The following is a 14,821-nucleotide window of genomic DNA, read 5'->3' as shown; positions in this document are numbered from 1 at the left end:
TTCCACTGAAGAAGCAATAAATCTCACCCGAGTGGAAAACATCTCCCGGATTATCTGCGTGCCATCAGCATCATCACCATCATCAGTACACGCCGTGACTCCCAGCTGAAGACTGAAAATCAGCGGGCGGCAGCTCGAGCCACTGTGCGCCGGCCGTCCGCACCATCAGGCTGCCGCGGCGTCACAGAGAGCCGGGATCAGTCAAAAAAAAAAGAAAAAAAAAAAAAAGGCGGAGATTTGGATGCGGACGGTGTCAGGCGATCGATTTCTGTGCACAATGTGATCTTTAGTTGAATCCCTTCACCCGTGCGTCGTTGGCACAGGTGCGTTCGACCACGTTGCCATTCTTTTCCAATTGGCCCATGCCACTGCAGTGTGAAAGAAAGAACCACATTTCACGTTAATTCCAGGCGTCTGCAACGTCCGTGCAAGATGTCACGAAAACAAACAAATCCAGTGAGGTCAACAGTAAAAAGAAGAAGAAAAAAAAAGAGAAAAGAAATGAAAACGACCAAGAAAAATCCGCTAAAATACGTTTCTGAAAAAAACGCAGCAGTCTCGAGCCAGAAGGGAAATGATCAACTTGTTACGCGTGAGAGTCTGCAGACGGGGAGCGCGTGTTTTAACGCTCCATCCCGCGCCTCTACATCAGAGGTTTGGATGCAACACCTGTCTGTCTGACACACAGCCGTCCTCTGCTCAGTACTACTCGGAGGTGAGCAGGCTCCGTGGTGTAAATAATCGTCCCGTGTGCCCCCGTGCTGCGCGCGAGGATGAGAGCGGAGCCTCCTTCCTCCTCCTCCTCCTCCTCCTCCAATCCCTCCTCCTCCGGTGAGCCGTCTCTCCGTGTGAGATCTCCCGGTTTCCCGTGGCCCGTCTCCTTGTTCGGCTTCTCCTCCTCTTCCTCCCGCTCCTCCTCCTCCTCTTCAGGGGCTGGAAGGGTGGGCAGCGGCGGCAGCGGCAGCCGCGTGGAGTAGAGTGGATTTGCAGTGCGCGAGAGACTGTGGTCAGCGCGGAGCGGGTCAGCGCGGAGTGAGTCGGCTCCGCTCCGGTTTGACGTCACAGGCATCGCCACTTGCGCGCGCGTGCTCCATCTCCCCCCCTGTCTAATCCCACACTCCTCTCTGTATTCCCATATTTTCTTTTGCCTTTAGTCTTCACTTCCGTCTGCCCGCTGGCTGTCCATCCCACCGTTTTTCACAGTGCACTGCTTTCTTTGTCCCCCAACAGACTTTTCACTCAAACTACATGACACTGAAACAGAGTCTCATCTTCCTCTTGTTCAGTCTGATGGTACCGATCTGATGGTTGTCGATCCATCTGCCTCACCCTCTCTTTCTGTTTGTCGGCAATAACTAATAATAAAAAATGCATTCTTAGCTCCCTCGCCTCACAGCCAGATTAGTCCCAGTTTGAGTCGGGGCTCAGGGGCCTCTCTCCAAGGGGTTTGCATGTTGCTCATTTACCGGTGTTCGTTTTCTCTTGGTACTCTAGTTTCTGTGACTATTTGTTTCTCCCTGTGTTGACACTGTGGTGGGTTGGTGGATTATCCAGGGTGCAACCCTGCCTTCCTCCATCTGGGATTGACTCCAGCACTCTGCAATCCTGACCTGGTTAAAGCGATTTATTGCGGGATATACTATAGAGTAGTCTATCACAAAAACAAAGTGAGCATGGATGGATGGGCTGATGTGTAAACATAACTGGAGATGACTGTTTGTTGATGAACCAACCCTGTACTTCACAATTACTGAAGTACTTTCTATATTTGTATTCAGGAAAGCATGTATTTGCCTGCAGCACTTACACCAATATGCAGTGTCAGTAATCTTTAGTTTGAAGTTTATTCTGCCTCTGTATGTAAATCACCTTGGGTAGGATTATCAACTCAGGACTTTAAACAATTTTCTTTGTCATGAAATTTGGGAATGACTGTAATCTGAGGCTTGCAGGCCCTCACATGTTAATGAAAAGCCAAAATCCTGATAGAAATCATGAAAGAAGAACTCCCCGAAGATGTTTTTAGAGTCATCCTTCACAGATCTGTAATCGGAATCTTGCCAGGGAGAAGAGGGGTTCAGGCAAAATTAGATCAGATTCATTTAGAAAATCGTCAGAATGCCCAATATGAAGACAGAATATCAGAGGCATGAATGTGCATTGTAGCAGCTCCTTCGTCTCCTGCTGTGTGCAAAGCATTCTGCCCCACTTTCTCATATCGCAGAGAAGTAGCGCCAAGGCCTCTCAGAGTTTGCCGGACTCGAATTAGATCAGGTAAAATTATTCTCTCCTAAACCTTGAGGAGCCGCACGAGGTCCTTACGAGGAGAAACAACCCCCACTTTGACTCACGCATGGCTCCGGGCGAGAGGAGGAAAGTTGCCTCATTGCTATTCAGTCTATTTTTACTCTCCTTTCGTCTGCCGTGTCTCTACTGTGGCTCTTTTCTTGCTGATTCCCAGGAAAGGGGAATTACTGAAATCCTTCCCCAAACTGAATCTCGCCAAATGCTATCACACACCAAAAAGAACTGGCCATTATTCATCCATGCCCTTTATTTGTCCTTTTTGAGTGGGATGTCAGTGCTGGTAGCGGGAAATATGCTGAAAATATAAAGCCGCGGCTCCTACAGCTTCGTAAAGTTGAGGTGCAGCTCACAAATGAAATTACATGTCAGAGAAAACTCTCCAGTGTCAGTCTGACATTTTCAGCATGCTGGTATACAGGACTAGTTATTGCTCAAAAATGTAAGGAATTATAATGAAATATAAAATCACCTGAAATGTAACAGATTTAATCAAATACAGAGCAGTCACACAAGTGTCAAATCTGAGCTCATGCACACAGTGATGTATTTTCCGAATCATTTTTGGGTTTTTCGTTTCAGAAAAGTTTTGCAATTACACGGCAACTTTTTGAAAACGATTTCCATTTAAACGGAAAACAATGCCGTTTTTTACATAAGGCAACTCGGAGGAGGGGGTGGTTGTTTTTGTAATGAGGGAACTACGGGGACTGTGATTTCAATGTCTGCAAAAGGGAGATGTCAAGGAAATTGTGAGTGAAATTCTTTGCGCTTGCTGCATATGTTCGCATCAACATCGGGATGAATGAAGTTCTATACAGAATAGATCTCCATTGTTCAAGTACAAGGTCAAGGTTGATGTCTCTTTGTTGTTTCTTACAAAATGATCATGTGGCTTCAGGACAGCCACTGTCATCTTCAAGGTTGAGAATTCCTTTTAACGTAGATTTATATCAGCATCCAAACAGGTTAAATGGCAATTTACAAACACATTTTATGAAATGTTTTGACATATTTCACAGCAAAGTGAGATGTTGCGCTGTGCTCTTTATGGTGTATTTTCTTTGTCATTATATCTTCTCCTCATGTGCGAAGCATTGTCCTGCTGGGGCCTCACATCCTCACATGATAAATGCACATTTCAGCCCACTATGACACAATGACTCATGCACAATGTCAGACACTTTTACACACACATATACTGGACAGTAAACATCACACAAATTCTTCCTTTAATAGACCAGCCAATGAAAACAACAAAAAATGTGTCGCTTTAATTATGCAACCAATGCTGATGAGTGTTAGTAGGGTTCAACAGAATATTCTGTTCTTTATTTAGACATGGTTGACATTGTGGCCTTCAAATTGGTTAAATGAAGGGAGTCTAAATGAATTGAAAACTTGAAGTTTTAAGTTTCTTCAATGGACATCCTCTGGCTATGAAAAGAAAACTACTCTGAATGAATAACAAAGACAGATTTATGTGAATGTGAATGCAACACTATCCTTCTCAGGTAAAAACCTCTCATTTACTTGCTCACCATCACATTAAGACATGCATATATTATCCGGAGTGCATCAGTCGGAAAGGCCCGTCAGCCGTCCAGATGTGACAGTTTTCCTCAGAGGAGTAGCTGTTTGCCATTTCGCCCCAGACCTGCTCATTTCAGGGCGTCAACCCGCCTGACACGCGTGACAGCTCATCGATTCCATGGGGCGGTAATTTGAGGTTTCAATGACGTGATGACAGGAAAAGAGAGATGGCTCGCCCTCTGTTCATATGCACGGAGCTTAACCATCAAGGACGAACGCCTCTTTTCCCTTTCTCCGAGCCGTCACCTTACGGTGTGCCGGGGCTGCAGTCCCCGCACAGGCCGTGCCCCGCGGCTAGCTCCGCACTTAAAAATAGGCCATACCTTCAATAACAGAGGGAGGCATTCCAAGGTTATTAGCTCAGTGGCAACTTTTGTTGTGTAAAATCAACCCTGCTTAAAAACGTGAAGTTGTCACTACTCTACTTTAGGACAACAGGAAAACACGTTTTCAAGCTTGAATAAACTTAGTCCCATGTTTTCAAAGTGAAAATGGGAAACTTCCGTTGCGTTTTGGGTGTCTGTCCACACAGAAACCGTGCTCGGAGCCACTAAAAACATCAGAAAATAACTCTTGTTGAAGTTTGCATGTTCTTCCTGTGTGTGCATTTCCCATCACAGTCCAAAATGAGATTGTAGAAACAAACAAAAAGAAATGTCTTGTCAGAGTGAATGTGTTATTTTCTGACTCTCATTGTTTTGAACTGGCGACATGTCCAGAATGTCTGCTGAATACATTCATAGTCAGCTTTCCTCCTGTACCCTACAACCCGGTAGCAATCTGCTGACCTTCTGCAAGATCCCCGAAAACTAATGAAATTTTTTTTTAAAAATCCCATTTTTGAAAGAATGGGGACGATGCCAACTTTTGGCTGGCGTACAAAAATCTGTCATCTCTACAGCACACAGATCTGAATGCAGGAAAGCCAAATAGATTATGCAAAATGTGGCTCCTGTCAAATACATGCAAAAATAACATTTCTTTAAAGGGCTAAAAACACAAGTGAGAGGAAAGACAGCTGTAAATAAAATTGTCCCTGGAGTAAAATTCAACGGGTTTTTTTTTTGTTTGTTTGTTTTTGCTTGCTTGACTTGACGGTTCAGTCTGAATAAGTGAATGTGCAGCAGGGTGTTTCTCAGCTAAACAGCACAGCAACAGACTGTAGCGCTGATGTCATCTGGAGCAGCTCCACAGACCATGAATAATGAACAACTACTCCAAGATCAGCCGCGGCAGTTTGACTGGGATGATTCATAAGTGGAAGCCCTACATTCAAATTGAGATTGTGATGATGACAGATCCAACAAAACCTCTGTGAGTCAGCGGCTAATCTATTGATTTCTTATTTATCGCTCGGGCTTATAAAACAGCTGCCAGTGGTTTTTTTCAGTCGGGGTCTTGATTCTTTGGTTGCTAACTGGGCTTAGATATCTGTCACTAGATATGTTTTGGAGCGTATGCAGAGCAGGCCAATACAAATGAGCATTCTGGGAGACTTATAATGCCAGAACACATAATATCTTCACAAAAACCTACTTTTTTTTTTTTTTTTCAAGCAACAGCCAAATTTTGTGTATTTCTAGATTTGAATCCCCCTCAAGAAGATTTGACTCTAAACTTTAACACAATGAATAAGTTGTTTGAGGAATATACTTTTGGGAAACTGGGGTTGCAGCAATACCCGTGCTGGGTATTGGGTCTGATACTGCACAGCGTACTCGTACTTATGTGAAAGTTTTCTTGATACAACACAGAGATTGCTATGTGACGTCATCTGTCAGCGACATCCGCAGCAGTTTGGAGATTCTCTAATATTAATGAAAAAGACAAAAAATAAGGCAGACTGTAAGATATGATCTGCCAAAAATATTAAGAAGAAGCAAAAGATAGTTCACACAATGACAGCAAATTAATCACAAGTAAAATATTTACTCTGAGCTGTGCTACATGCTACATGCTACATGCTACATGCTACATGCTACATGCTACATACTAAAAGGTCTCAGGGCCCACACACCAGTGATGCAAAATAATATACCTGATACACTCATTAACTAGTGTGTGTGTGTACGTGGCACACAGCAGTTCCGGCTATGTGTGCTGTAGAAGCAGTAGTATGTTGTAAACTGCAAGGCTGTTGGAGGTGTGTTTAGCATCGATGAAGAGACCAATCAATGAGGTTTAAAGGCATTTAATCAGGACTCTTATCAGTACTCTATCGGCGAGCAGCCAAAGTTTAGTACTCGTACTTGTACTCGCCCTTTTAAAAAAGTTGTATGTGCTTCCCCAATAGAAACAACTCGAGCTCAGAGATGGAACCGTGTCTGATCAGGAGCTTTCACCTCTACTTTGTCCTCAAAATGATCCAACATCACTCTAAGTGTTACTTCCTCAGGTCCCTGTGGCGTAAGTGAAGATTTCTACACAAAGCATATGCCCATACATCATATGTCTAATCGTCCCGAGAGGTGGTTGAACCTCTAACCTTTCTGCAGTAATGCTTTCCTCTCCCCTGTTGATCTGAAAACTTCCCGTTCTGTCATGTACAGACACTTTTTCCGCTCCTCTCCTCAGGCTGTGGCCGCCCGCTGTGAAGGTCATTCACCACCTCATTTGTCAAACTGCAGCTGAAGCTACCTAGGTTACACACTCCACCACTTACATTTTACAATGATTTATTCCACTTTACTTATTTGTGTTTGTTCAAACCATGCTGTTGTTTGAGCAGCATGAGTAATAACCTTATTAATTCTCCTGCCAGGCTGGTTTACGGTCCATTTCTCCTGCAGAAGACAAGGTCTCCGAGGGCTTCGCTCATACGAGCTGTGAAACTCAATACTAATATGTCCGAGGGTGCGAACACACCAGCTAATCACTCGCTCGGTTCATAAGAAAAGAAGATGCTAGACTCTTCTTTAAATTTGTCTTATATATCAGTATATTATATATCACCAGACAAACGATGAACCTTCTTCCATCAGATACTAAGATGACAAAAAAAAACAATCAGGCATATAATCAATTGCCTTTTTCCAATCGATCGAAGCAGATGCTGCATTTTTATTTGCGGCAACATTTAGTTTATATTTGGACAACGCTAGAAGGTAATAGGTTCTCAGTCTGGTTCAAGTTTCTCCAATTGTTTGTTAGAGTATCAGAAATACGCTGTTTGGCCCTTGAACTAAACCTACTCTGCGGTACAAGACCAAATGGAGGCTGAAATGCCCGAAGTAATCAAATTAAATGAAATATGTGGGTGGAATAAAGAGGACTTCTAAAGCTGAGAAATGCCTGCAACTATCATTAAACGCATCAAAATAAGTATTTAAAAAAAAAACCAAAAAAGATGCCAATCAAACCTACTGCGTTTATACTTTACACAACATCTCACTCACTAAATAATGTTCAAGAGTCAACAGAGAGAAAGGAATTGGTTTGTTTGTTTGTTTTTCGCTTGAATCGACACAGTCGAAGACATGGTGGCTCTGACGCATCCTGGGTTTGGGCCGGATGACTTTGATCAATGAAGTTTGTTCAGAAGACCTGTTCAGGGGGATTTCAGTTCACTTGTTTTGTGCTCACCAGGTTTCACATGGAAGCACTCACACTCGTTCCAATGAACCACACTAACGCGAAGACAGCGAGAGTGTCCGACCACTTTCTGGTCCATTACTTAGATGAAGAGGACGCTCGTTTGTGCACTTAAATGCCATTAAAAATGACAATCCAACTGAGGTGGCATGAGGGCTTTTTTCACGATCCACCTACTACAGTTGTAGTTTGATTAGAATAACCCCAGTCTTGATTTCCTGATGTATATCGAGCTGTTAAGTTTTGAAAGAAAACCAAGATAGGTGGATGGATAATTTATCAACCAAATTTAGCTGAACTCAGAGGTGGCAGAACAATTTCTTTTTCTCTACCTAACTAGAAGTACATATACAACCCTGGTGAAGTTAGAAGTTATTCAACTATTCATCTATTCATTTTGAATATAATAAAAATATCTTGATTCACAAATTTAATTTGATTTTAATTTGAATCTGGTCCACAAGTGCTCACCAGCTCTCTGCCCCCCCCCCCCCAAAATGGGGAAAATCTCAAATAAAACAAAATGTTTTTTAAACATTTTTTTTAGCAAGGGCACATCCAGAGATGGCATCCTGTCACTGCACAACGGAGTGCAGAACTGCTGGGATTAACTCTGACCCCCAAAAAGTCTCACACAAACAGTTTAAGCTCCTTGTGGCTCCGCTTTATTTAAACAATTACAGCATGGAATGAAATACAAATGCAAAAATGGGCCGGTATTAAAGACATATGTTTTGAAGTGATAGCTTATTTATGTGATAGGCTCCTCATTTATTCTCTCTCATGTGCATGCCTGATTTCCTTTGTTTCAAAGTATTTGTGTTTTTCATATTGGATCGCATTATTGTGATTCTGATGCATGGCTGAGAGCGTGAGCCTTCTCTGAGAGGGCCGTTAAATAAAACATTGTTTTTTTAAAAACAATTGTTGTTGTTTTTTGGCAAAGAGTAGCAGACACGACGCCGAGAGCCGAGCTTCGACATCAGTGATACTGCCACGAAAGCCAGTTACTTCATTGCTGCCAAACGAGCCTGAAAGTTTGTAAAAACATGCATCGTGCAACAGTTTCGGAAGTTGGGTTTTTTGACATTCACTGTATTTTGCACAAGAACTTATCATTAAATTTTGTTTTATGTTGAGATTGTACTCATTTTCGATAAAAACAGCTTTTCTTTTTGTGAAAATATTGCCGTTTTCATCATGTGTACTCTGTGCCACAATAAAGCAAAACTTTAAAAGTCAAATTCAAAGATTACCAAGGCACTATTTTATTGGTCCAGCCTAGATATGTGTGGCCGCTGAACTAAAATGTGTTTGACAGCCCTGATCTACAGTATAGGTTGGGTGGAATTGGCCCAGACTGCTCTTCTGTTTACATGAAAATAATGGTTTGGACAAGTGGTGTAAAAGGTGCCTGGAGGATCAGACTTCTGAGTTTTTTAAATGCTCCTTTTGCTGTTCTCCCTGCAACCTCAGAGCGGTGTATCAGTGCTCAGTGCACATTCAAACAGCTTTAAGATGCAGTATTTGAAGCGATAGGGTGGACCTAATTCGTGCTAAATTGACACATTTGGGTGTGAGCTGCAGTGCTTGAGTTGTGTGTTTTGGGGAATAGAGAGTTTCTCCCAGAGAATTGACTCTAATACGGTTCCAGTTTGAGCGAACCATAAGTGAACTGGCCATCTGCCAAGAGTTAATGTAGGACTGACGAAGCGGAGAGGTGGAAAAATAGCACCAAAGCTCAGTCACCCTTCTCTAGTTAAATAAAGGTTAATAATTACACAGAGAAATGGTTCTGTCAGCACTTCTTTGCGGCCTCAGATCCATCAGGGTTTAAAACTGTGCACCATAACAGTAGCAAGGAAGTGTGTGGAAACTCAGCCGAGCAGAGGATCGACACACAGACTTTTTTTCATTACCTTGGGATTAACACTCATTGGCAGATGGAAAAAAGAGAAACGACAAAAGGAGGGGGGCTTTATTTTGTCTCTGTGCAGTGCTGACTGAACTTCAATCTGGGTCAAATATGATCTAAGTGTAAACCTCTATCTCACAGGGAAAGTCTGGTTTGGATTTTTCACTGGAGAAAAACCACCAAGGATAACAAATGAGTGTTTGAGACAGAGAATCAACATACGATGTACTTTAAAAAAAACGTTCATTTATAATAGCAAGTTCCAGCCCTCGAAGCACCACCCTGCTTATCAGACTACATCCTGTTGACATTATCAAAGTCCTGCATTTTATGACATCAGCTCTTATAGACGGTTTCAAAACAGCAAATCATGATTTATTGCCCGGCTTGAACAAACTATTGCTGCATTATTGGGGGGGGAGGGTATTTGCGGAAACAGGTGGCTGATTAAAACACTGTTAACATAAGTGAAAGGCCATCGACAGTCAGTCCGAGTCACGAAAACAAGACCAGATATACAGTATCTACAGCTGCAGTAATATATGGGGCGAAGAAGATGAAGCATAATGAGACAGTTCACACAAGTGTAATGAAGGATCTTGTCATATGAGTTATAATAAAGCAAATTGTCTTCACTTTTGAAGCTCCTTGAAAAAAAAAAAACGTCTATTAAACTGGGACAGAGCACATTAATCATGTGATAAAAGAAATAAGTGAGCCAGAGTTAGACAAAATCAGCTAATTTGGTTCTGTGAAATATGTTTCTGCCTGACAGTGATTTAGATCACATTCACACGGTCACACACCGATGCAGCGGATCGGCCACGCTCATTGGCGGGGTTCAGAGTATTGCCCAAGGGTAATTCAAAACACAAACACATGAATATTTGGCGCTCAACCTGCCAACACCGGAACTGGAGGACAAGCATATTTCAGCAGTGGAGCCACAGTCTCAGTGATGTCATTAAAAGGGCAGGTATTGGATTAAAAAGCTGTGCTTTTAATGACATGAAGTCAATTAAACCTCCATGTAATCATCCTGCAGAGTGACCTCCATGTTTGAAAATGAAAGTAGTGTGACCAAGTTGAGGTGGGCTTTTGTCCTGCGGGTCGCGGCATGTACCACTTTTTCTGTTCTATATTGTTACTGACTGGTGTGATTTTGTTATTTATTTGTTTGTTTGTTTGTTTGTTTTTGTTTTAGGTTATTACTTTATTTTCATATGTTGTTTGTGAATGCAATTTGTTTGAGTTCTCCACTGCCAATTCAAAGAAACTGTCTTAGTGCTACGATTATAATTGACTTACCATATGTAATTTTTGCGCATTATTCTTTCGAACGTGGTCTGTTGAAAAACCTCATCCACAAGATGTGAAGAACACTTTCACTATAGATTTACTATATATTTAACTAAACCAACCACTTGAAAGTGTAAGTGAGTTTCACCCACCAATTCAACTAATTGTTTAACATGGAATTGTTACATCAGGAGATGAACTTAAGGACAAGAACATTACTATCACAGGGACTGGATCAGCAATGTCTAAGACCACAGTTGAAATATTATCAGGGGTGTCACCTATATACACTGAATCAGACAATATGAGCTTGTCTCTTTGTAGGTAACAGAGGAACACGCCATAGGCATTGTATCTGAAAGAAAAAAGAAATGCAAGGTTATAAACCAACTTATTTTTTGTGTCGTAATGAATAAAACAGGGATTTTAGTTGACTTTGGACGGAGAGCAAGAACGTGGGAGAATTTCTTACCAGCACTACAGGAAAGTTTGTTGTTGTTGAGGATTATACGGCTGGCAGTGAGTGGAAGTGGTCTTAACTAAATTAAAATGATAATATTTTTAGTGAAAGTGAAAGTTGGCATCATATTTCAGAAAATGCCGGTTTATTTATATCAGTACTTTAAAAAGCATAATTATAACAATATAACTATTTTCCTCATTATCATTAATGTCTTATCATGTGCTATTTTCATTATTGTGTGTTATAGATTTCTATTTTTATTCTTTCACCCCCTCCAAAAAACTGTGGTTTCTGTGCGGAACATGTAATTAAAACATTTCACTGCACATTATACTATGTATAATTGTTGTTTGTGATGAATAAAGGACTTCACTTGACTTGAATGTGACATAATAGGAAGAACAGAGATACTTCAAAACAAAGGAAATAAGGCATGCACACGAGAGAGATTAAATTAGAAACCTATCACATAAAAGAACTATCACGTCAAAACATATGCCTTTGATACCGGACCATTTTTGCGTCTGTATTCCATTCCGTTCAGTAATTGTTTAAATAAAGTGGAGCCATGAGGAGCTTGAACTGTATGTGTGAGGCTTTTTGGAGCTCAGCGTAATCCCAGCAGCTCTGCACTCTGCTGTGCAGTGACAGGATGCCGTCTCTAGATGTCGAGCAGATGCTAACGCAGCTCGGCTTTATCTCACCATCAGAGGCAGGCAGGGAAACGAGAGGAGCTGAAGGAGCCTTATCATTGCAGACACACACACACACACACACACACACACACACACACACACACACACACACACACACACACACACACACACACACATACACATGCAGTATCTTTCTCTCTCGCACACCCATGGTGCCCCCCCCCCCCCCCCCCCCCTCCCCTGCCATAGTCACCTGCACTTCACATACCACCACCGAGGAGTCAAACAGCCATCGGCATGCTGCCGATGTGTGCATGTGCTTGAATGCATTTATGAGCATGCATACATACAGTATGTGTTTAATGGGCATAATACTTTGCTGCACATGGTCACCTAAAGATAACTTGATATGGGAACATGCATTTAAACATGTTTACACACATTAGCGCTTGTGTAACAATGAATTATGTATTCATACACACAGAGAAGCAAAACAACATGACAGTTCGCAAAGAATCAACCAATGAAAATGAAAAACTTTCTTTTCTGCTCCTGGATCTGGTTGATTTTCATATTTCCAAGATGGCAGACCTCACTGCTGGTTACACCAAATCTGGCGAGAGGATCTTAATCCAACCTGGCCTCTGTTACTGGATCAGCGCAGTCTTGTTGAAAGGGGCCTTTTGCCTCATATGAGACTGGAAAGTGAACCCTGGCAGAGCCGAGCTCTGATTGGCTGAAAGTCACAGCTCTTTCAAATCAAATCTAGTGTGACAGCAGCCAATATACAGTTTGTTTTCAGTCGAGTGGAGGGAAGTCAGTCAGTATTGCCTCTATTATACAATCATACATGGCTTCACAGGGAAATGTTGAGATTGTTACAAATGACACTCTCACCACTATAAATCTGCATAGTTTTATCAATAAATGTAGGATTGAAAAAAAAATCCTTCTGCCTTCATAAAATTTAAAAGCCAGTCACTTTTATATATATATTTTTTTGCATCTTTTATGAAAAGTGCTATATAAACAAAGTTTATTTGATTTGTTTCAAAAAAAGAAATAATGTTTTCATGATGCAGAAAAAAAACTCACATCAGATCTAAAAGGCTTCAAATATAACAAAACTGTTTGTATTGTTACTGTAGACTGGTACATTTCATTATTATGAACATATTTATGTTCAATGAAAACTAATTCACATCTCTTTCTACCTAAATCTTTGTTCATATAAAAACAAACCTAAAAACAAAGAACAAAAAAACACTTGGGATATGCTTTCATGTAATACTAGCCTTAAAGACAGGTTTATACGTTGCTCACTGTGCCCAGTATTGTCCTTTTCAATATTATATACAGTCCATTTCTTCCATTTCTTTTCCAATTGTGCTACGTGGAATCTGACTATGTGTGCTACCCTCTTCCATTCAGAAGATTTGTCCCACAGTCTTTAGCCACTGCTGGTGTTTTTCTCCAAATTGCTTTCTTGATTGCAACTTACAAAAATTTTAGAAGATATTTTTATTTCTTTAGACAATTTCTTTGAGTATTTTATAAAGATATGGGACTGAACAACTATTGAGGAGTTCAAATCCAAACATTTGTCCCCAATTGTTTTTTAATTTCTGACCTTTCCAAAAAAAACACGATCATGACAAATGAGAAATGACAATTGTTTCCACAGTTTCACCAGCATACTTGTTGTACATGTAATTTCTTACTTTTTATTTTAGGTGCAATACAAAAGCCAACCAGATTCTTCCAGGAGAATTTCCTCCTAATGTATGACTTGGTGGTCCAGCGGTGTGCTTCTGAAGGTAAATCCACATTGTAGACAAACACACTAGAAACATTGTTGTCATACTAAAATCTAGAAGCGTACTGCTGATGATGATATAGAATCAATATTTCTCAACTGCCTATTATTTTGCCAATCCCCCATGAACCCCTGTACAAAATGTATCAATGTAGGATGATTTTGACATTCATCTGTAGATTAAACAGATAAGACATTGATGAGTGTTAATCTAGATCTGTCAGGGTTCGGTGGGTCCGGTCCTGGCAGTTTTGTGTTCTGTCTGTTTTGGTGGGTGTGGTCTTTCTGTTTTGTGTGCAGTGTTCCTTCCTCCCCCTCGCATGAGTCTGAGAGGATAACTTGTTTCACCTGTGGCTCATCAGCGGCTCCGCCCTTAAAAGCCTGGAGCTGCCAGTGGTCGTCGCCAGTCCGTACTCCTGTGAGGGTAGTCGTTTGTGCCAGCTCTCGCTTCAGGGTCTTGGGTCTGCCCCCCCCCCCCCCCCCCCCCCCCCCCCCGCCTCATGACAAGATCAATTAGCACTGCTGTGAACTGGTTTGAAAGTTGTGGACTGTACTGCACATGTGGCGTTAATTTAGTTTTATTCAGCTTTGATTATAAAGTAACAATTACAACATCAAGGCACAACCTGGAGCTTTGCATAGAACTCGACAATCCCACACGAGGAAGCATAATCGACAAAACTCCTTTAGAGGAAAACTTTTCAGTACCAGACTCAGGGGTGACTGCATCAGGTGGGAGTTATGAGATTAGAATAGAAAACAAGAATATTAAGAAATCCAAACAAATGAAATTGGTGGACTTGATGGGAACATGACGCACAGAATAAGAACTTTCAGTTTCAAGGTACAGAGAGAGAAAGAAGGAAGCACAGACTGCAGGAGACATGAGACATATACTGTATATGTATGAAGAGTAAGAAAAGGAAAGATTCTCACTGTAATAAACAAGATCTCTCAGAAGTCTCAAACTCCGATATCTTTACCAGAAAAGGTGAAGGTGACCTGAGTCAGCATGAACTATTCAGTAAGCTTTAGTCTTAAAAGTAGAGACTGTTTTAGCTTCCATAAACTGGAAGATGGTGAAAGCTCTGCCTCTCATTGTACTTTTAGAAACTCATGAAGCTCGAATGAACAGCAGAAACAATTATAAGAGATATAATGAGACCTGGTTGTTTGAGCTTCAG

This window comes from Lipophrys pholis (genome assembly GCF_963383615.2).
Source record: "Lipophrys pholis genome assembly, chromosome: 1".
NCBI lineage: Eukaryota > Metazoa > Chordata > Actinopteri > Blenniiformes > Blenniidae > Lipophrys > Lipophrys pholis.
Note: the sequence above shows the minus strand (reverse complement) of the source record.